This window comes from Trachypithecus francoisi, unplaced genomic scaffold, assembly GCF_009764315.1.
Source record: "Trachypithecus francoisi isolate TF-2019V2 unplaced genomic scaffold, Tfra_2.0 Lachesis_group1, whole genome shotgun sequence".
NCBI classification, from domain to species: domain Eukaryota; kingdom Metazoa; phylum Chordata; class Mammalia; order Primates; family Cercopithecidae; genus Trachypithecus; species Trachypithecus francoisi.
Genome location: NW_022681454.1, coordinates 84,465,271 through 84,487,324, shown reverse-complemented (window position 1 = coordinate 84,487,324; position 22,054 = coordinate 84,465,271). Strand labels below are relative to the sequence as shown.

Genomic DNA, 22,054 nt, shown 5'->3' with positions numbered 1-22,054 from the left:
TACAGAATATACCATCAGCAACATTTGGCCTTGGTCCATACTCATCATCTCCATCAAATTGATGAATATTACAGCACTGCATTACTTCACAAAATGATGTCATTTTCATAAGTCAATGTCTTACTTTACTGCACTTCAAAAACCATTAACACTTATCAAAAATATGAAAACATGCTTCATTATAATTATCTCTGCAGAGGTGTATACAGCTGGTAATGGATTTCAATATGCCAGATACAGGGTATCTGTTATTTTTACATTAGAAAAGTAACCCTAAGAGCAGGCAGATATGATTACCAACAGCTTTGATCATATGTACCAACATATAGCTAATAGACTTACTATTAGAAGGTGGGCAGTAGGGGAGAGGAGGCACACAGACAACACACTGAGAAAGCAAACATGTAGCTACTACAGTTCTGCCCTGGACTGCCTACCATTTAATATACTGATATACTGCTATTCGGATAATAGACCCCTTCTCACTCTGATCACAAATGTGAGCACACGATCCAAATTAAGTCAAACAGATTCTCTCCTCCATAAATTTCAATCATGGTTAACATGAACACACGCATTCAGAAACCAAGCTTAGTTAGAATTGAGTCTTCTGATACACCTTCCTAGACACAAGCAAAGCCTCCCTGGTTTCTGCCCTTCTCAAGGTTTGGTTTTCAAACCTTTTCAATCCTTTCCTACACACACACTATATTTGGCTTAGTTCTTTATTCACTAATAAAATAATTCTAAGTGATAACCTGATAATGCTAAATGATAACCACATATTCTAAATGAAACTCCACTAAAAATGGGGTACATGAAAAGAACAACAAACAAGTATTAGTTCTTTGTACTGCTTTTTTCCACTGTAAAGTAAATTAGAAGATGAGAATGATTTGAGTGGAATATTGCTACACTGTTTAGAACATTCAGTAAACCCATGAGTAAGGGCTTTGACAGAAGCATTACAGACTGGAAAACACAACCAAATCCAAAAGAAGTGCTTTAGAGACTACAGATCGCTCACTTTTGTAAAATGGAAAAAAGCCAGTGTAATTGACCTGTAACTAGGTAGCTGGCTGATCTCTCAGAAGTATCATTTCATAACATGAATCATTTGCTTATCAGTGATTTCAGAAAACTAGACAGTCACATTACTAGTAGCTACGTCACTGATAGTAAGTGAGAAATCCACATTATTGAATACATGTATTACACTTCCATACTTGCCCTATTCCGCCATTTTGAAAATAAGCCCACTAAATAAACCCTGACTTTACTAAGGAAGGGGAATGACTACATCTACAGAGGGGATCATCCTATTTTTCTGTTTACTTAAACCTTTCTTTCAAGCCAAGTGTTCCTAAGGAAAACTCACACATGCTAGGCCCATTCTGTGAGGCCAAATGACATTTTGTTTGCAAATGATATGAACAAAATTCAAACTAGCTTAAACAAAAAGGGCAGGGCAGGGCAGGGAAGGGAAGAAAGAAGAAACAAGGAAGAAAAGAAAGAAGAAAAGAGAGAAAGTAACTGACTCACATAACTGGGAAAGTTAGGGATGGTACCTGCATCAGACATCAAACAATCAGATATTATCAGGACTCTAAATCTGGCAACTTTACTTCTCTTTATGGTTTCATCTTCTTCTACTAAGGCGAGTCCTGTCTTTTGACAGATAACATGATTGGGACAGTATCATGAACTTATTTTCTATTTCCCCAACGTCTGTGTATATCTCATCAAAAGCTCTCACTCACTTGTTTTAGGTTACATGTATTTCCAAATCACAACCAGACATCAGTTACGTCACAACTCTGCTACATAACCCAGTTACTTTTGTGAATAGCAGTCTCATCAGAACCTCATGGAATAAGAGAGGGGCAAAATTACAAAGGAGAGGGTAATTGTATCAGAAAAACATATAGTAGAAAAAATCAGACTGCATCACAAAAAATACTATGTCATAAAATAAAAGAATATACTAATTTAATAAAAAGTAATACTAATTTAATATATAATTTAGCCTTAGATATTAAAGATTAAAAAGACTTAGAAAAGGGCTGGGTTCGGTAGCTTATGCCTATAATCCCAGCACTTTGGGAGGCCAAGGCGGATGGATCAGGAGTTCCAGACCAGCCTGGCCAACATGGTGAAACCCCGTCTCTATTAAAAATACAAAAATTAGCCAGGCATGGTAGCAGGCGCCTGTAATCCCAGCTACTCAGGAGGCTGAGGCAGGAGAACTGTTTGAACCCGGGAGGCAGAGGTTGCAGTGAGCCAGGATAGTGCCATTACACTCCAGCCTGGGTGACAGGGCGAGACTCTGTCTCAAGAAAAAAAAAAAAAAAAAAAAAAAGACTTAGAAAAGAAGCTTTAATCAAGTAAATGATCTATTTCTATATTACTGATAACCACCTGAAGTAAAATTCTCAACCCAAGATCCACAGAAGGATCACTTTTGCAAAGACATGTTGTAATACTCGTGACTTAACTGTTGTCTTATGAATAAGAGTTGATTGCTTAGTTTTATATTTAATGCCATCCAGAGGTGCTGCTTATACAGTTTTGTATTTGTAAAATACTAAATATCATCACATATTAGCTCCTTGATCCTGATAGGTTGTTACCATATTTCACTTCACAACAAATTATTTTTCTTTTCAAAATTTCTTTTAGCTAAAATTATTTACTAAGGGAAATAATTAAATCATAATATGTTTAAGGCACATGCACAAATCTGGCATGTTACAAAGAAAATATTCTAAAATATGCAAATAATTTTTTTTTAAATCTATTTCATTACTCCAAAGAGTTTTAAAAATATATTTAAGTAGCATTAAAAATTCTCAGATAAGGCACAGACTTTAGCACTTTAGGTCTCATTGCTTGTGCAGATATTGTGTATGTTGCCAAATCAGTAGAACTCCACTCACATGAATATTGAGCAGATGAGAACCTACTGAGGAAAGGTATACCATCCATAATGTAGAACCAATTACCAAAAATTTAAAACTAATACAATACTGATTTCATTTTAAAAATATCTCTATTCTTGTTGAAAAAGATGGATGTGAAAGAATTCCACAAAGTCTGATACAGCGATTTGATGTTTGTGTGGAAACCACTCAACGTACATCTTTTAAAAGATCAGATTTCTTCGTATCATTTACATGTGTAAAGGCTTTTTATGCTCACTTTATTGCCATATTCTACCCAAATTAAAAGCAATGACAAGCATGTTAAGATATTAATAAAAGGACAAGGATAAAAGAAACCCTGGGCTGACAGAGGAAGGGAGATCTTCACCTAACCACATGAATACAGCAGATGGGATGCAACCCATGGGAGAACAACCTGTTATCATACAGCAACCCTGCCTAGGAGGAAACATGACCTCTCCATCCACTAATCTAATACTCTCTCTTATAGGAAAAAAAAAATGGAAATAAACAGAAAAAGAATCCATCTTTCTATACCTATTTCTCAGGATTCATAAGAAGAATATAAATAATGCATGAAAAATGCTTTTTCAAAGTGACTGACACAATTAGATGCAATGGATAGAAGCTACTAGTTCTTTATCTGAAATTCAAAATCGTTCTTTTTGCTTTTATTTTCAGGGCTAAAAGAAAATACACATTCTTTGATTAAAAAGATGAAAACATGCAAGTGAACAAAAAGAGTAAAACTGCAATCTCCTGAATTCCCACTAACCAGGCTACTTAGTCATAACCACTGGTAAAATGTTGGAAAGTATCTTGCCATTCATGCTCTTTATAACTTACTTTTGCACCTAAAATATGTTATGAACATCTTCTCATGTTAATATGAAAATTCTGATAATACTCATGTACCTACATACTACAGACTTGTACACGTGCACCACACTTTATCTGACCACTCTTTCACTGTTGAACACTAATGTTGATTCCTGGTTTTTGCTGTTGTTGTTTTTGTTTTTGTCTTTAGTAATTAAGTAATGTTGTGATGCGCACAGATGTAGCTAAATATTGGCATGCTTACTTATTTTGCTTCTACGAATAAATTCTCTACGTGCATTACAATTATTTTTCTCATGTATAGTAGTCACTTGTATAATATCTATTTTCCATTTTAGACAAATATATTTTTGAGTGTTTCAGACATATTTTTTCTTTTCTCATTTTACTGAGATAATCTAGCTTTGCAAATCTTCCCCTTAGGGTTTACAGCCTGGTAGGAACTGAAAGTAGCCTAAGAAGCCTACTTTTTATAAAAAGCCTAAAATCACTGAGGAGATTATGTCAGGTATCTTAGGGAGGAAAGTAGCAAGTAGGGATGCCTGGCTGGAAAAAAAGACGCCTGTAGGTTTCTTCAGAGTACAGACCATAGTTGGTCCCTAAAGAGGTAGCCAGACCTAAGTATGATAGGAGGATAATACATCTAAGAAGTTTGAATCTGAGCAAAGAACCCACAATCCACATGTGGCATAAAAGACAGAGTTCCTGGACTTCCAGGGTCTGCTGTGAACTTGGAGAAGATGACAATACTAACAACCATGACAGACAGAACAGTCAGTAGCTTTCTTCCATCTTCTGAGTACTGCAAATTCTCGTTGTGTGATCTTAGGAAGGAATGGAAGACTAAGAACAACTGATAAGGAATTTCCTAGCATCCTTTTGGAATGGTGGTTTAAAGCCTAATTGAGTGGATTTAAAGAATATGATAGCCAGGTGCAGTGGCTGAGGCTTGTAATCCCAGCACTTTGGGAAACCGAGGCGGGTAGATCACCTAAGGTCGGGAGTTCGAGACCAGCCTGACCAATTTGGAGAAACCCGTCTCTACTAAAAATACAAAGTTAGCCAGGCATGGTGGCACATGCCTGTAATCCCAGCTACTTGGGAGGCTGAGGCAGGAGAATCACTTGAACCCAGGAGGTGAAAGTTGCAATAAGCCGAGATTGCGCCATTGCACTCCAGCCTGGGCAACAAGAGCAAGACTCTGTCTCAAAAAAAAAAAGATACATGTGACAGCTCTTTCATACCTCATTTGGTAGACTTATACTTTATCTGTCTCATTTATTACTGTATTTCTTACTTTTACCAGAATGATTGGCACACTGTAGGTGCTCAATGTTGACTGAATAACATTAGAAAGAAAAAATAAAATAGGAACTGATAAAGTATTGAGGAACATATTAACTGTGGCTTTGGGGATACTGAAGATACTATATTGAAGAGATAAGATTTGAGATGCAAGGGCTAAGGAGACAGTGTCCAGCAGAGGCTTGATACACAAAGACCTAGGCACCTGCTCAGCTAGACCTTATTGAGCTGCCTAGGAATGCTGGAGATGAATTCTGTAATGGCTCACATCTTGCCTTGGCTCTGCTTACTCTGTGTGTTCTGCCTTTTTCCTTTCCTGGGGTTTTAGTCAACCCAAGTTTTAAAGGCTTTTACTTATCTAATTGCTGACCACCTATGTCATCCTACCATATGAATTACGTCTCCTCACTTACTCAATTTATCTTGGATAGCTTGCAGTCTTAATGTGTATGGCTTCTGATCCCAACTCCTTCCTCTATAGCTTTCCTGCATGTAGTTTAGGACTTCAGGGACCAAGGCTTTAACAAACTCAGCTGGGCACACAGACTTGTTCACAGATTGAGAAAATAGCATAAGTAAAAACCAACGAAAAATAGTAAAGGAAAACGTAGCAGAATATCATGTAAAACAAAGTATGAGATAAGAATGAAGCCCCATATTCCATGATATATCAAATTTAATATGATTGGTCATTTATATTCAGTCCCATTATATTTAAATCAAAGATAAATAGAATCAAACAATACTAAATATTGCATAACACCTTAAAATCTGAACTGAAAAAACAATGCTATTTCTTTGACAGACAATAAAAAATCATACATAACTAAGATATACAAGGAAAAGCTTTTTGTGAGTTTTGATGACAATAATGTGTTCTTGAAAAGCCTTATCTTGTTAAATACATGATATTTTGTAATAGTTAGGGGTCATTTCTCAGTTAAAAAATTAATTTCAAGTAAAATGGCTATTTGTAAGGAGTCAGAAATTTAAAATAAGGAGTTATAAATGTAAAAAGAATTCCTAGCCAACATGCTTTGACCCAAATGGTAACGTTTAGAATCCTTGGCTTCACCACAATTGGTAAAATATTTTTATTTATATACATATTTACAGATATATATCTCTACATATAGAAATCAATTTATATATGTGTGTATATAACTCATTTTTTAAGAATAGGAACAGCTCCAGTCTCCAACTCCCAGAGCGAGCAACACAGAAGACCGGTGATTTCTGCATTTTCGACTGAGGTACTGGGGTCATCTCACTGGGGAGTGCTGGACAATCGGTGCTGGTCAGCTGCTGCAGCCCGACCAGCGAGAGCTGAAGCAGGGCGAGGCATCGCCTCACCTGGGAAGCGCAAGGGGGAAGGGAATCCCTTTTCCTAACCAGGGGAACTGAGACAAACAACACCTGGAGAATCGGGTAACTCCCACCCCAATATTGCGCTTTAAGCAAACGGGCACACCAGGAGAATATATCCCACACCTGGCCGGGAGGGTCCCACACCCACGGAGCCTCCCTCATTGCTAACACAGCAGTCTGAGATCTAACTGAAACTGCAGCAGCGAGGCTGGGGGAGGGGCGACCGCCATTGCTGAGGCTTAAGTAGGTAAACAAAGCCTCTGGGAAGCCCGAATTGGGTGGAGCTCACAGCAGCTCAAAGAAACCTGCCTGTCTCTGTAGACTCCACCTCTGGGGACAGGGCATAGCTAAAAAAAAAGACAAATAACAACAAAAAGGCGGCAGAACCTCTGCAGACGCAAACGACTCTGTCTGACAGCTTTGAAGACAGCAGTGGATCTCCCAACACGGAGGATGAGATCTGAGAAGGGACAGACTGCTCAAGTGGGTCCCTGACGCCTGAGTAGCCTAACTGGGAGACATCTCCCACTAGGGGTAGTCTGACACCCCACACCTCAGAGGGTGGAGTACACCCCTGAGAGGAAGCTTCCAAAGTAAGAATCAGACAGGTACACTCGCTGTTCAGCAATATTCTATCTTCTGAAACCTCTGCTGCTGATACCCAGGCAAACAGGGTCTGGAGTGGACCACAAGCGATCTCCAACAGACCTACAGCTGAGGGTCCTGACAGTCAGAAGGAAAACTATCAAACAGGAAGGACACCTATACCAAAACCCCATCAATACATCACCATCATCAAAGACCAGAGACAGATAAAACCACAAAGACGGGGAAGAAGCAGGGCAGAAAAACTGGAAATTCAAAAAATTAGAGCGCATCTCCCCCTGCAAAGGAGTGCAGCCCATCGCCAGCAACGGATCAAAGCTGGTCAGAGAATGACTTTGACGAGATGAGAGAAGAAGACTTCAGTCCATCAAACTTCTCAGAGCTAAAGGAGGAATTACGTACCCAGCGCAAAGAAACTAAAAATCTTGAAAAAAGAGTGGAAGAATTGACAGCTAGACTAATTAATGCAGAGAAGGTCATAAACGAAATGACAGAGATGAAAACCATGACACGAGAAATACGTGACAAATGCACAAGCTCCAGTAACCCACTCGATCAACTGGAAGAAAGAGTATCAGCGATTGAGGATCAAATGAATGAAATGAAGCGAGAAGAGAAACCAAAAGAAAAAAGAAGAAAAAGAAATGAACAAAGCCTGCAAGAAGTATGGGATTATGTAAAAAGACCAAATCTACGTCTGATTGGGGTGCCTGAAAGTGAGGGGGAAAATGGAACCAAGTTGGAAAACACTGTTCAGGATATCATCCAGGAGAATTTCCCCAACCTAGTAGGGCAGGCCAACATTCAAATTCAGGAAATACAGAGAACGCCACAAAGATACTCCTCCAGAAGAGCAACTCCAACACACATAATTGCCAGATTCACCAAAGTTGAAATGAAGGAAAAAATCTTAAGGGCAGCCAGAGAGAAAGGTCGGGTTACCCACAAAGGGAAGCCCATCAGACTAACAGCAGATCTCTCGGCAGAAACTCTCCAAGCCAGAAGAGAGTGGGGGCCAATATTCAACATTCTTAAAGAAAAGAATTTTCAATCCAGAATTTCATATCCAGCCAAACTAAGTTTCATAAGTGAAGGAGAAATAAAATCCTTTACAGATAAGCAAATGCTTAGAGATTTTGTCACCACCAGGCCTGCCTTACAAGAGACCCTGAAGGAAGCCCTAAACATGGAAAGGAACAATCGGTACCAGCCATTGCAAAAACATGCCAAAATGTAAAGACCATTGAGGCTAGGAAGAAACTGCATCAACTAACAATCAAAATAACCAGTTCATATCATAATGGCAGGATCAAGTTCACACATAATAATATTAACCTTAAATGTCAATGGACTAAATGCTCCAATTAAAAGACACAGACTGGCAAACTGGATAAAGAGTCAAGACCCATCAGTCTGCTGTATTCAGGAGACCCATCTCACATGCAGAGACATATATAGGCTCAAAATAAAGGGATGGAAGAAGATCTACCAAGCAAATGGAGAACAAAAAAAAGCAGGGGTTGCAATCCTAGTCTCTGATAAAACAGATTTTAAACCATTAAAGATCAAAAGAGACAAAGAAGGCCATTACATAATGGTAAAGGGATCAATACAACAGGAAGAGCTAACTATCCTAAATATATATGCACCCAATACAGGAGCACCCGGATTCATCAAGAAAGTCCTTAGAGACTTACAAAGAGACTTAGACTCCCATACGATAATAATGGGAGACTTCAACACTCCACTGTCAACATTAGACAGATCAACGAGACAGAAAGTTAACAAGGATATCCAGGAATTGAACTCATCTCTGCACCAAGCGGACCTAATAGACATCTATAGAACTCTCCACCCCAAATCAACAGAATATACATTCTTCTCAGCACCACATCGCACTTATTCCAAAGTTGACCACATAATTGGAAGTAAAGCACTCCTCAGCAAATGTAAAAGAACAGAAATTATAACAAACTGTCTTTCAGACCACAGTGCAATCAAACTAGAACTCAGGACTAAGAAACTCAATCAAAACTGCTCAACTACATGGAAACAGAACAACCTGCTTCTGAATGACTACTGGGTACATAACGAAATGAAAGCAGAAATAAAGAGGTTCTTTGAAACCAATGAGAACAAAGATCCAACATATCAGAATCTCTGGGACACATTTAAAGCAATGCGTAGAGGGAAATTTATAGCACTAAATGCCCACAAGACAATCCAGGAAAGATCTAAAATTGACACTCTAATATCACAATTAAAAGAACTAGAGAGGCAAGAGCAAACACATTCAAAAGCTAGCAGAAGGCAAGAAATAACTAAGATCAGAGCAGAACTGAAGGAGATAGAGACACAAAAACCCTCCAAAAAATCAATGAATCCAGGAGTTGGTTTTTTGAAAAGATCAACAAAATTGACAGACCTCTAGCAAGACTAATAAAGAAGAAAAGAGAGAGGAATCAAATAGACGCAATAAAAAATGATAAAGGGGATATCACCACCGACCCCACAGAAATACAAACTACCATCAGAGAATACTATAAACGCCTCTACGCAAATAAACTAGAAAATCTAGAAGAAATGGATAATTTCCTGGACAATTACACTCTCCCAAGACTAAACCAGGAAGAAGTTGAATCCCTGAATAGACCAATAGCAGGCTCTGAAATTGAGGCAATAATTAATAGCCTATCAACCAAAAAAAGTCCAGGACCAGATGGATTCACAGCTGAATTCTACCAGAGGTACAAGGAGGAGCTGGTACCATCCTTCTGAAACTATTCCAATCAATAGAAAAAGAGGGAATCCTCCCTAACTCATTTTATGAGGCCAACATCATCCTGATACCAAAGCCTGGCAGAGACACAACAAAAAAGAGAATTTTAGACCAATGTCCCTGATTAACATCGATGCAAAAATCCTCAATAAAATACTGGCAAACCGGATTCAGCAGCACATCAAAAAGCTTATCCACCATGATCAAGTGGGCTTCATCCCTGGGATGCAAGGCTGGTTCAACATTCGCAAATCAATAAACGTAATCCAGCATATAAACAGAACCAAAGACAAGAACCACATGATTATCTCAATAGATGCAGAAAAGGCTTTTGAAAAAATTCAACAGCCCTTCATGCTAAAATCGCTCAATAAATTCGGTATTGATGGAACGTACCTCAAAATAATAAGATCTATTTATGTCAAACCCACAGCTAATATCATACTGAATGGGCAAAAACTGGAAAAATTCCCTTTGAAAACTGGCACAAGACAGGGATGCCCTCTCTCACCACTCCTATTCAACACAGTGTTGGAAGTTTTGGCTAGGGCAATCAGGCAAGAGAAAGAAATTAAGGGTATTCAGTTAGGAAAAGAAGAAGTCAAATTGTCCCTGTTTGCAGATTGTATATTTAGAAAAAACCGTTGTCTCAGCCCAAAATCTCCTTAAGTTGATAAGCAACTTCAGCAAAGTCTCAGGATACAAAATTAATGTGCAAAAATCACAAGCATTCTTCTACACCAGTAACAGACAAAAAGAGAGCCAAATCAGAATGAACTTCCATTCACAATTGCTTCAAAGAGAATCAAATACCGAGGAATCCAATTTACAAGGGATGTAAAGGACCTCTTCAAGGAGAACTACAAACCACTGCTCAGTGAAATCAAAGAGGACACTAACAAATGGAAGAACATATCATGCTCATGGATAGGAAGAATCAATATCGTGAAAATGGCCATACTGCCCAAGGTTATTTATAGATTCAATGCCATCCCCATCAAGCTACCAATGAGTTTCTTCACAAAATTGGAAAAAACTGCTCTAAAGTTCATATGGAACCAAAAAAGAGCCTGCATTGCCAAGACAATCCTAAGTCAAAAGGACAAAGCTGGAGGCATCACGCTACCTGACTTCAAACTATACTACAAGGCTACAGTAACCAAAACAGGATGGCACTGGTACCAAAACAGAGATATAGACCAATGGAACAGAACAGAGTCCTCAGAAATAATACCACACATCTACAGCCATCTGATCTTTGACAAACCTGAGAGAAACAAGAAATGGGGAAAGGATTCCCTATTTAATAAATGGTGCTGGGGAAATTGGCTAGCCATAAGTAGAAATCTGAAACTGGATCCTTTCCTTACTCCTTATACGAAGATTAATTCAAGGTGGATTAGAGACTTAAATGTTAGACCTAATACAATAAAAACCCTAGAAGAAAATCTAGGTAGTACCATTCAGGACATAGGCATGGGCAAGGACTTCATGTCTAAAACACCAAAAGCAATGGCAGCAAAAGCCAAAATTGACAAATGGGATCTAATTAAACTAAAGAGCTTCTGCACAGCAAAAGAAACTACCATCAGAGTGAACAGGCAACCTACAGAATGGGAGAAAATTTTTGCAATCTACTCATCTGACAAAGGGCTAATATCCAGAATCTACAAAGAACTTAAACAAATATACAAGAAAAAACAAACAACCCCATCAAAATGTGGGCAAATGATATGAACAGACATTTCTCAAAAGAAGACATTCATACAGCCAAGAGACCCATGAAAAAATGCTCATCATCACTCCCCATCAGAGAAAGGCAAATCAAAACCACAATGAGATACCATCTCACACCAGTTAGAACGGCAATCATTAAAAAGTCAGGAAACAACAAATGTTGGAGAGGATGTGGAGAAATAGGAACACTTTTTACACTGTTGGTGGGATTGTAAACTAGTTCAACCATTATGGAAAACAGTATGGCAATTCCTCAAGGATCTAGAACTAGATGTACCATATGACCCAGCCATCCCACTACTGGGTATATACCCAAAGGATTATAAATTATTCTACTACAAAGACACATGCACACGTATGTTTATTGTGGCACTATTCACAATAGCAAAGACTTGGAATCAACCCAAATGTCTATCTGTGACAGACTGGATTAAGAAAATGTGGCACATATACACCATGGAATACTATGCAGCCATCAAAAAGGATGAGTTTGCGTCCTTTGTAGGGACATGGATGCAGCTGGAAACCATCATTCTTAGCAAACTATCACAAGAACAGAAAACCAAACACCGCATGTTCTCACGCATAGGTGGGAACTGAACAATGAGATCACTTGGACTCAGGAAGGGGAACATCACACACTGGGGCCTATCATGGGGAGGGGGGAGGGGGAAGGGATTGCATTGGGAGTTATACATGATATAAATGATGAATTGACGAGTGCTGACTAGTTGATGGGTGCAGCACACCAACATGACACAAGTATACGTATGTAACAAACCTGCACGTTATGCCCATGTACCCTAGAACTTAAAGTATAATAAAAAAATAAATAATAAATAAATAAATAAATCATATCTAAGAAATGAAAATAAATCAATTTTATTAAAGCAAACAAAAAAAACTCATTTTTTAAAGTCACAAAATGAGGATAATGATCAAAGCAAAGCTAATAGTAAACTCACATTGTTTCAGATTAATGAAATGCTATAGGAAAACAAACAGAGAAGTGCTTGGAAAACATGATTTCATCTATCTTTTGATGGAAACCATAAACCTATATTGATCTCAGTCAGCCAATGAGATGATTCATAGAACAAAATTATTCATCCTCAGGGTGGTAGAGAGATTTAGGTGTGCAGATGACCATTTCTAACAAGCATCATGCTGACTCAGCCTGTTTCCTAAAATATCTGCTTGTTCCATTTTCTGCTTAGGGACCTAAGTCAATTCTGGTATATTTAAACTTAGTATTTTGATTCTGAACTTCACAAACATGGGCAAGTTTTTTTACAGAAGAACAAAATTAAGTTGAGGTATAGTTACAAAAACTTTACAGAACTACATTTCACAGTCTATGAATCCAATCAACATTCAAAAATTAAGAAATTGATTAGCTAGTGTATAGATTATCAAGGCTATTTTACTTGTTTTCTCCAATTGATTCTCTTTTGACTATTTAATTGTCTACCTGAATTGTTATCAGATAAGACTCAAGTATAGAAAAGTTCAAAACAAACAAGTAAAACAAGCCTATGGAATCGTAGAACGTAGAAGACAAATATTATGCTTCTCCAACTTGTTACGTTAGTTCTGGTCAAAAACAACCATCACAAAAATAATCTCAAAAAACTGTTTTTTTTAAATCTTGCCTAGGAATATTAACACTGTTTATTTAATAAAAATATCTTTTTGAATTATCTGTTAATTTCATTGATCTACCACTCACGATTACCATGGAAATCCAAGAATTTCTAGTGGGCATATTACTGTTCACGATATTAACAATGTCCTGGACCACTGGAGTGAACCACATAAAATAAAATAGAGATATACATTCAACTGTCCCAAGTGGGGGAATAAAAAGCAAACTGCTATCCACATGAATCACTCAAACTTAATTCCTAAGTCTTTCAAATTTTAAACATTAAGCAGAACAAACGAAGACCAGTCATTTTTTCAGTTTTATTTATTTATTTTCCTCTGTAAATCCTGAATTGGTTTCTGTAAACCCATCAAAGGTATACTCTTTGGGGAATTACTTTTATAGATTCAATTAAAGTGCTTCCTACTAGCGTTTTGAAAGTTCAGGTTTAGCAAATATTTCCAATGTAGGTGACACTTCCTAGGATTTTAAAAACATAATAAAAGTGAGACTCTGGAATCGTGACTTAGTAACTGAAGGAAAGAATTTTTTTCTGTCAAAAAATTGTGTAGGTTGGTTAAAAAAACAGCAAAAACTTGGTTTTAGACATTGACACATCTTGAAATCGAATATACTCTATGTGAAAAGGTACTATTCTATAATCTTTATATTTGCCATCTAAGCACATCTTTACACCATGATGTCTGCTTAGACTCAAGAAACAGAAAAATCTGAAGCAGGAACAGAATGAGCAATTTATCTGACTTAGGTGTTGTTTGGACAAACGGAGGCAAGATGGCGCAGTTCCGGGTTCTTCACTGTCAACTTTCCCATGCCGGGAAAGAGACGGGTGGACTGCGCAGGCGCAACCCGACCTCCGATGGAGAGAAACCGGAGCCCGCCTACCCACGCCTACCTCCCCGCCCCCGACCTGCCTATGTCCCGCCCACTGCCCTCCCACTCCTGGGCCCACGACATAAAAGCCGCCTGGGGGGGGGCGCGGTGCGAACTTCCTCGGCCCTCCCTCCTGCGCCGGACACAGGAACCTCGCCCGAGAGCGCCGGAGCTTGCTTCCTCAGCCCCTCCTTCTGCGCGGGACCCAGGGACCTCACCCGAGAACCCGGAGCGAACTTCCTCGGCCCCTCCTCCTGCACGGGACCCAGGGACCTCGCTCAAGAACGCTGGAGTGACTTCGTCGGCCTCCACCGCCGGAGGCCGGTGGACCTCGCCCCTCCCTCACATTGGTTTGTAAATAATGTTTTTTTTGCCTTGCCTACTTGCCTTTTCTCTGGCATTTGCTCTGGGGGTCGCATTAAAGCCAATCAGCTGGTGCCAAAACCCGAGAGGAGACCCCTCCTCAGGGCCCCCCAAGGTCCGAGGAGCCTCCTCCTTCCACGCCCCAGACGGACCAGGACCTGGACATTGCTTTCCCCACCTCCAAGTCTCCTAGGGGTGAGTACCTTCTGCCTCCCTCTCATATCCCTTGGCCAGAAGTACTGCGCAGGCCCAAGGCTTTTTTTTCCGGTCACCAGGTGACCCAGGGAAGTTCCCAAAGGCAGAGTCCTCTGCGCAAAGGAACTCCATTCCGTTCCGTGGGAGACCTGTCCAGGACGGAGACGTCCGCCTGGAGGTAATCTCAATTCCATTCCGTGGGAGACCCGTCCAGGACGGAGACGTCTGCCTGGAGGTAATCTCCATTCCGGCTCCAGGAGCCTCTCACCGGTCTCTGGTGGCTCCAAAGGATGCTTTGTAGCCAGGTAGAGTTCGGTTTCCGTTTCCGCCTATTGGCGAGAGGAAGGCAATGGGAAACCCCCAATCCAAAATACCTAGAGACTCCCCTTTAGGGTGTCTTCTAAAAAAACCTCAAAACTTTGCAATTAGAACAAGATCTCAGGTGAAAGCGACTGGTGTTCCTCTCCACTATGGCGTGGCCACAATATAAATTAGACAATCAGTCTCAATGGCCGACTGAGGGCACTCTAGACCATAACATTTTAACCGACCTCAGGAGTTTTTGTCAACGCTTAGGCAAGTGGTCCTTGTAATTATATACAAGGATTTTGGGCCTTGCGTTCTCATACGGACCTGTGTGGCCAGTGCTCAAGTCATGTTGGCTGGGGATGTAGGCCTAACAGAGTCCGAAAAAGAGGAGTCATCTTTCCTGTCTGAGTTGCCCGAAGACCTTACTTCCCCTCCCTCCCTTCCACTCCCGCCGTATAACCCCTCCCCCTCCCGCTTTGGCCCCACCTCCTCTTCCGGCTCCACCTCCCCCTTTCCGGCTCTGGTGGTTGTTCCGCCTCCCTCCTCAGCCCCTCCCACCATTGTTGAGGCTACACTTCCCTCCGACCCCTCGGCACTTCCGCCTGGTCATCTTAGCTCACCTATCTCTGCCCATACCCACTCTAAAGATTGCCTAACTGCCCCCGCTCCTACTCCCACCCTATCCAACCCCCCTGTGGTCTTAGCACCCTTGTGTGAGGTGGCCGGAGCAGAGGGCGTAGTTAGAGTTCATGTTCCCTTCTCACTAGCAGATCTTTCAAAGATTGAAAAACGCTTAGGAGATTTTTCTGCCAACCCTACAATTTATACCAAACAATTTAGATACCTTTGCCAGGCCTACGATTTAACCTGGCATGATCTCCAGGTTATTCTTACCTCTACTCTAAACCCTGAGGAACAAGAGCACATCCTAGTGGCCGCCAGGCAGCATGCCAACCAATTACACTTAACAGACCCTGCATTCCCACTAGGGGAACAAGCAGTTCCCTCTATAGACCCAGACTGGAACTATCAAGTAGGCCAGCCAGGCCGCCGAAGATGAGATATGATGACTCAATGTCTTCTGGCGGGTATGCAGGCGGCCTCAAATAAGGTAGTAAATTTCAATAAACTAAAATTATCCAAGGTCCAGATGAGAACCCGGCCACATTTTTCAACAGGCTAACTGAGGCTTTAATTCAATACACTTGGTTAGACCCAGCTTCCCCAACCGGGGCCACTATTCTAGCATCATATTTTATTTCACAATCGGCCTCGGATATTCGGAAAAAACTCCAAAAGGCAGAGGATGGACCTCAAACTCCTATTCAAGACCTAGTCAAGTCGGCCTTCAAGGTCTATAATTCAAGGGAGGAAACGGCTGAGGCCCAACGACAGGCCCACCTAAAGCAGAAGGTACAGCTCCAGACTCAAGCCTTAGTTGCTGCTTTGCAGCCTAGCCGTAACCCAAAACTGGAGAGCAAAACCCCCAGAGGCTCAAAGACAATAAAAGGGGCTTGCTATAAATGCGGTAACCCAGGGCATTAGGCTAATAGATGTCCCCAGAGTCCCCAACCGTCTGAGCCAGTGCGGCCATGCTACAAGTGTGGAGTAGCTGGACACTGGGCTAAAAAGTGTCCTAACCCTCGTCTGCCAACAACTCCTTGTCCAGCATGCCATGAAGAAGGGCACTGGAAGTCTGACTGCCCCACCCTGAGAACGGGCATGGCGCCTCAACGTGATGTCCCTTCTCAGGACCCTGGGAGCTCCTTCCAGCTCTTACATCTGGATGACGACTGAAGGTGCCGGGACTCGGGGACCCCCATCACCCTCACCGAGCCACAGGTAACTCTCCTGGTAGCAGGTAAGACAATTAATTTTTTAATCGACAGCAGGGCTACCTACTCTGTTTTGCCGTCTTTCGAAGGGCCTAGCCTTCCCTCCAATATTTCTGTTGTAGGAGTCAATGGCTCCCCGTCCAGCCCTCGAAAAACCCCACCCCTTAATTGCTGCCTGGCCAACAACTATTTTGCACACTCGTTCCTCATTATCCCCTCATGCCCCACTCCCCTACTGGGCCGAGATGTTTTAAGTCAACTGAAAGCCTGTATCTCCATCCCTACTAGCGCCCCCCCATCCTACCCGCCATCTGCTTCTAGTATTGACTAACTCAAATGACTCCAACAATCCTATTAACCCTTTCCCCGATTTCCCCATTCCTATCAACCCCTAAGTGTGGGACACCTCCACTCCTGTCGTGGCGGAACATCATCCACCAATACTTATAAAACTTAAGAAACCATCTCAGTTTCCAACCCGCCCACAGTTCTCTCTCTCTCCACAGCACTTACGAGGACTAAAACCAATCATTACTAGGTTACTCAGCCAACACATCCTCATCCCCATTCATTCTCCCTGTAACACCCCAATCCTACCTGTAAAGAAGGCAGATGGAACGTTTCGGTTAGTGCAGGATCTTCGTCTTATCAACGAAGCTGTTTGTCCCACCCATCCGGTAGTTCCCAACCCCTATACTCTTCTTTCTCTCATTCCACCTAATACAACACACTTTACTGTACTGCATCTAAAAGATGCATTTTTCACTATTCCCCTGCACCCAGATTGTCAGTTTCTTTTTGCTTTTACATGGGAAGACCCAGACACCCATACCTCCACCCAACTGACATGGACAGTGCTTCCCCAAGGGTTCCGAGACAGCCCCCATTTCTTTGGGCAGGCCCTAGCAGAAGAATTAGCCTCCTGTCCTCTTACCAATAGTAAAATTCTCCAATATGTAGATGACCTTTTACTCTGTAGTCCCACGGGGCAGGACTCTCTTTTAGACACTGCGATCCTCCTTAATCATCTAGGATCCAAAGGTTACTGAATATCCAAACACAAAGCTCAACTCGCACAACAATGTGTCATATATTTAGGTATTGAGATCACTCCTACGATGCGCTCACTTACTACAGACCGCTTAACTCTAATACAAAATCTTTCTCCTCCTCAAGATGCTAAGGAAATTCAATCCTTCCTAGGTCTAGTAGGATTTTTCAGACACTGGATTCCTAATTTCGGAAACTTGGCTAAGCCTCTATATGCAGCTGTCAAGGAGACTCCCCAAGGACCTTTGTCTAACCCTAAGTTAATCTATAAACAGTTCACCCACCTGAAAAACTGCCTTCTCTCACATCCTACTCTCTCACTCCCAGACTTCCAACGCCCCTTCCAGCTTTTCACAGATGAAAGACAAAAAGTTGCAGTGGGTCTTTTAGCCCAATCTATAGGCGCCACCTACCGCCCCGTGACATATCTATCTAAACAATTAGACCCCACCGTACAAGGGTGGCAGCCCTGTCTTCAGGCCCTAGCAGCAGCAGCCTGTCTAACCCAAGAAGCAAAGAAACTAATTAGGGTTGGTAACCTAACAGTCTTCTCTACTCACCGCCTTCAAGATCTTATTGCCCACAGAAGTATTAGCCATCTAACCCCGTCCAGACTCCAACTCTTTCACCTCCTATTCATAGAGGACTCCACCATTGCCCTAGGAGTCTGTTCCTCTCTGAATCCAGCAACCCTACTTCCTGACCCTCTCAAGCAACCTAGAACTGAACACTCCTGTCCAGAACTTTTAGAGGCCCAACCACCTAGTCACTTACATTTACATGACCAGCCTTTGGAAGGCTCACAGTTAACCCTATTTGTAGATGACAGTTCTTTTATAAATTCTCTAGGAAACAGACAGGCAGGATACGCGGTAGTTACATCTTCTGCTGTCCTAGAAGCCAAGCCTTTACCACAAGGAACAACATCCCAGCAGGCAGAACTTATCGCACTAACCAGGGCTCTCCTCCTATCCAGAGGAAAAATGGTAAACATATACACAGACTCCAAGTATGCCTTCTTGATTGCACACACCCACTCTGTCATCTGGAAAGAGACAGGGTTCCTAACCACCAGTGGTACCCCTATAGATACTCAAACAGATACTCAAACTGCTAGACGCTTCATCAGCACCTTCCAGAGCAGCCATCATACACTGTAAAGGTCATCAGACTCCATCTAACTCGGTGGCGGCTGGCAATAATTTTGCCGACACCACTGCCAAGTCGGTAGCCGGATTCTCCACTCCCACGCTTCCCTCTATTTGTTTTCTCACTCCTCAATATACCCCTACTTATACCCAAGAGGAAAAGACCAAACTATTACAAGATTCAACAGCCAAACTAGCCACAGACAACTGGATTTACCTCAATAATAAATTAGTTATTCCTGAAACTCAACTCCACAGCATTCTAAAAGACATACATATTTCCCTACACATAGGACCCAAAGCTTCATATAACCTCCTAAGCCCCCTCATTCACTGCCCCACACTCATGAAACACCTAATTATAATCAACCGACAGTGTTCCACATGTCTCAAGTCAAACCCTCAAGGCGCATTGCGCAGCGCAACCCCCATCCGAGCCATCAACTCAGAGGGCACCAACCAGGCGAAGATTGGCAAATTAACTTTACCCACATGCCAAGGCAAAAAAAAAAAATCAAATATCTCTTAACCCTCGTTGATACTTTTTCAGGATGGATAGAAGCCTATCCTACTACAGGAGAAACTGCCAATATAGTTGCCTCCATACTCACTGAACACATTATTCCTAGGTTTGGCCTCCCGCTCACTCTTCAGTCTGACAACGGCCCAGCATTCATCTCCAAGGTAGTCCAACAGGTGGCAGCCCTCCTACACATCTCCTGGAAACTCCACATCCCTTATAGACCTCAGTCTTCTGGTAAAGTAGAGAAGGCCAACGGGCTCATTAAGCAGCAACTCACCAAACTCTCCCTTGAGACTCGACAATCGTGGGTAACTCTCCTTCCCCTGGCCCTAACCCGGCTGCGAGCAGCCCCACGGAGTCCAACAGGCCTCAGTCCGTTTGAATTAGTTTACGGCCGGCCCCTCACCCTCCAGCAGTTACCCACCCTTTCTTCCCCGCTGGCAACTTATCTCCCATACCTCACCCTCTTGAGACAACTCCTGAGACAACATGCAGAACTAGCACACCCCTCTCCAACAGACACCTATAGCCCACATCTCTCTCTCAGCCCAGGAGACCAAGTATACTTAAAAGATATCCAAGCCAAAGATCTTCAGCCTAGGTGGAAAGGCCCCTATACTGTCCTCCTATCCACATACACAGCAGCCTTCCCCTAGTCATCGGAGTCTCCCTGGCTGCCTCCTTAGTGGCGTCAGGGCTTGGAACTGGGGCACTTGCCCACTCGGTACAGTCTACCCGATCTCTAGCAGCTCAAATCCGAGAGGCCATAGAGGCTTCAGCTGAAAGCCTGGCCTCTCTGCAGCGTCAGATTACCTCAGTGGCCCAGGTAGCAGCACAAAATAGGTGAGCATTAGATTTACTTACTGCCAAAAAAGGAGGAACATGTCTCTTCTTAGGAGAAGAATGCTGCTATTACGTAAACGAGTCAGGCCTAGTAGACACTAACATCCAAACCCTAAACAGGATTAAAGCAGAATTAAAAACCTACAATACCCCCGTCACCCCCGGACCACTGGTATGGCTACTGCCCGTAATACAGCAGATGCTCCCGTTCCTAATTCCCATACTAATCCTCTGTTTTGTCTTATGTCTCGCTCCTGTTTTAATCAAATTTCTCTGAGCCAAAGTTCAAGAGATCACGCGCGTCACCTTCAACCGATGCTTCTTCATCCGTACGTCCAAATACCAACCGTAGACCCCAACCTCAACGACATCCCTTAACAGCAGGAAGTAGCCAGACAGACCACGGTGCCCCTTATCACTATTATCAATAAAAGGTTGGACTGTTTGGACAAACGGAGGCAAGATGGCGCAGTTCCGGGTTCTTCATTGTCAACTTTCCCGCGCCCGGGAAAGACACCGGTCGACTGCGCAGGCGCAACCCAATCTCCCACGGAGAGAAACCGGAGCCTGCCTAGCCACACCTACTGCCCCGCCCCCGACCCACCTATGTCCCGCCCACTGCCCTCCCACTCCCGGGCCCAGGACATAAAAGCCACTCCCGGGGGGCGCGCGGTGCGAACTTTCTCGGCCCCTCCTCCTGCGTGGGACCCAGGAACCTCGCCCGAGAGCACCGGAGGGAGCTTCCTCGGCCCTACCTCCTGCGCGGGACCCAGGAACCTCGCCCGAGAACGCCGGAGCGAACTTCCTCAGCCCCTCCTCCTGCACGGGACCCAGGGACCTCGCCCGAGAATGCCGGAGCGACTTTGTGGGCCTCCACCGCTGGAGGCCGGTGAACCTCGCCCCTCCCTCACATTGGTTTGTAAATGAAGTTTTTTTTGCCTTGCCTACTTGCCTTTTCTCTGGCATTTGCTCTGGGGGTCGCATTAAAGCAAATCAGGTGTATTCCTTGTAAGTCTGTTAACTTATTCCACAAATATTTATTAAATTCTAACCTAAGGCTGGGCTCCATACATGATTAACAGTTTGCATGGTAGATTTATTTAGTTTTATTTTATTTGAGAAGAGACAGATAAATAGTTCCTCAAGAGTCAGACTCCTCAATCTTTTATTTACTCATACATACATCAGTGCCTCATTCTGAATTATATGTTTTTGAGCAATAAGTTTGGTCATTTCATTTTCAAAACTCAAATATATTTACAAGGTAATTTATTACTTATTATTGCTGGGCTTATCTTGTTGTTGCTCCTTTTCAATTGTCACTGCCACTATCCCAATTTAGGACTCTTTCACCTAAGACAAAGACAATTACAGTCATCCCAAACTGTATTTTTTACTTTTAGCATTTCATCTTCCAATTAATTCTAATTATTTTTAGCCTGTATCTGTTCTGGGTCCCTATATCCTTTACTATTCCTGCAGCAAATCTGGTCAAAGAAGGCAATATATGAACAGTCTCAGTGGGATCTGATGAGGTAAAACATTACTGGATAAACCCTAGTCACATGGCTGACCATCACTTTGGAACTATTAACCTCCTACTTTTGATAATACCTAATACTTGCTGCTTAAGAATCAAACCCTAGGTTTATTCTCACTTTTCTGAGAGTGA

General features: G+C 42.2%; 1 protein-coding gene across 6 annotated transcripts in view; it reads right to left on the bottom strand.

Moving 5' to 3' along the window:
- The window catches only part of LOC117085655 (cytochrome c oxidase subunit 7B2, mitochondrial), a 194,613-nt gene that overhangs the window by 40,754 nt on the left and 131,805 nt on the right, over window positions 1-22,054 (bottom strand). The window contains exon 1 of one of the 6 annotated variants that reach the window (XM_033214768.1): window positions 5,501-5,701. The exons of the other annotated variants lie outside the window; for them this stretch is intronic. The gene's annotated coding sequence lies outside the window, so the exon portion shown is untranslated. Of the gene's footprint in view, window positions 1-5,500; window positions 5,702-22,054 lie in introns of those variants that run through there. 6 annotated transcript variants of the gene reach the window in all.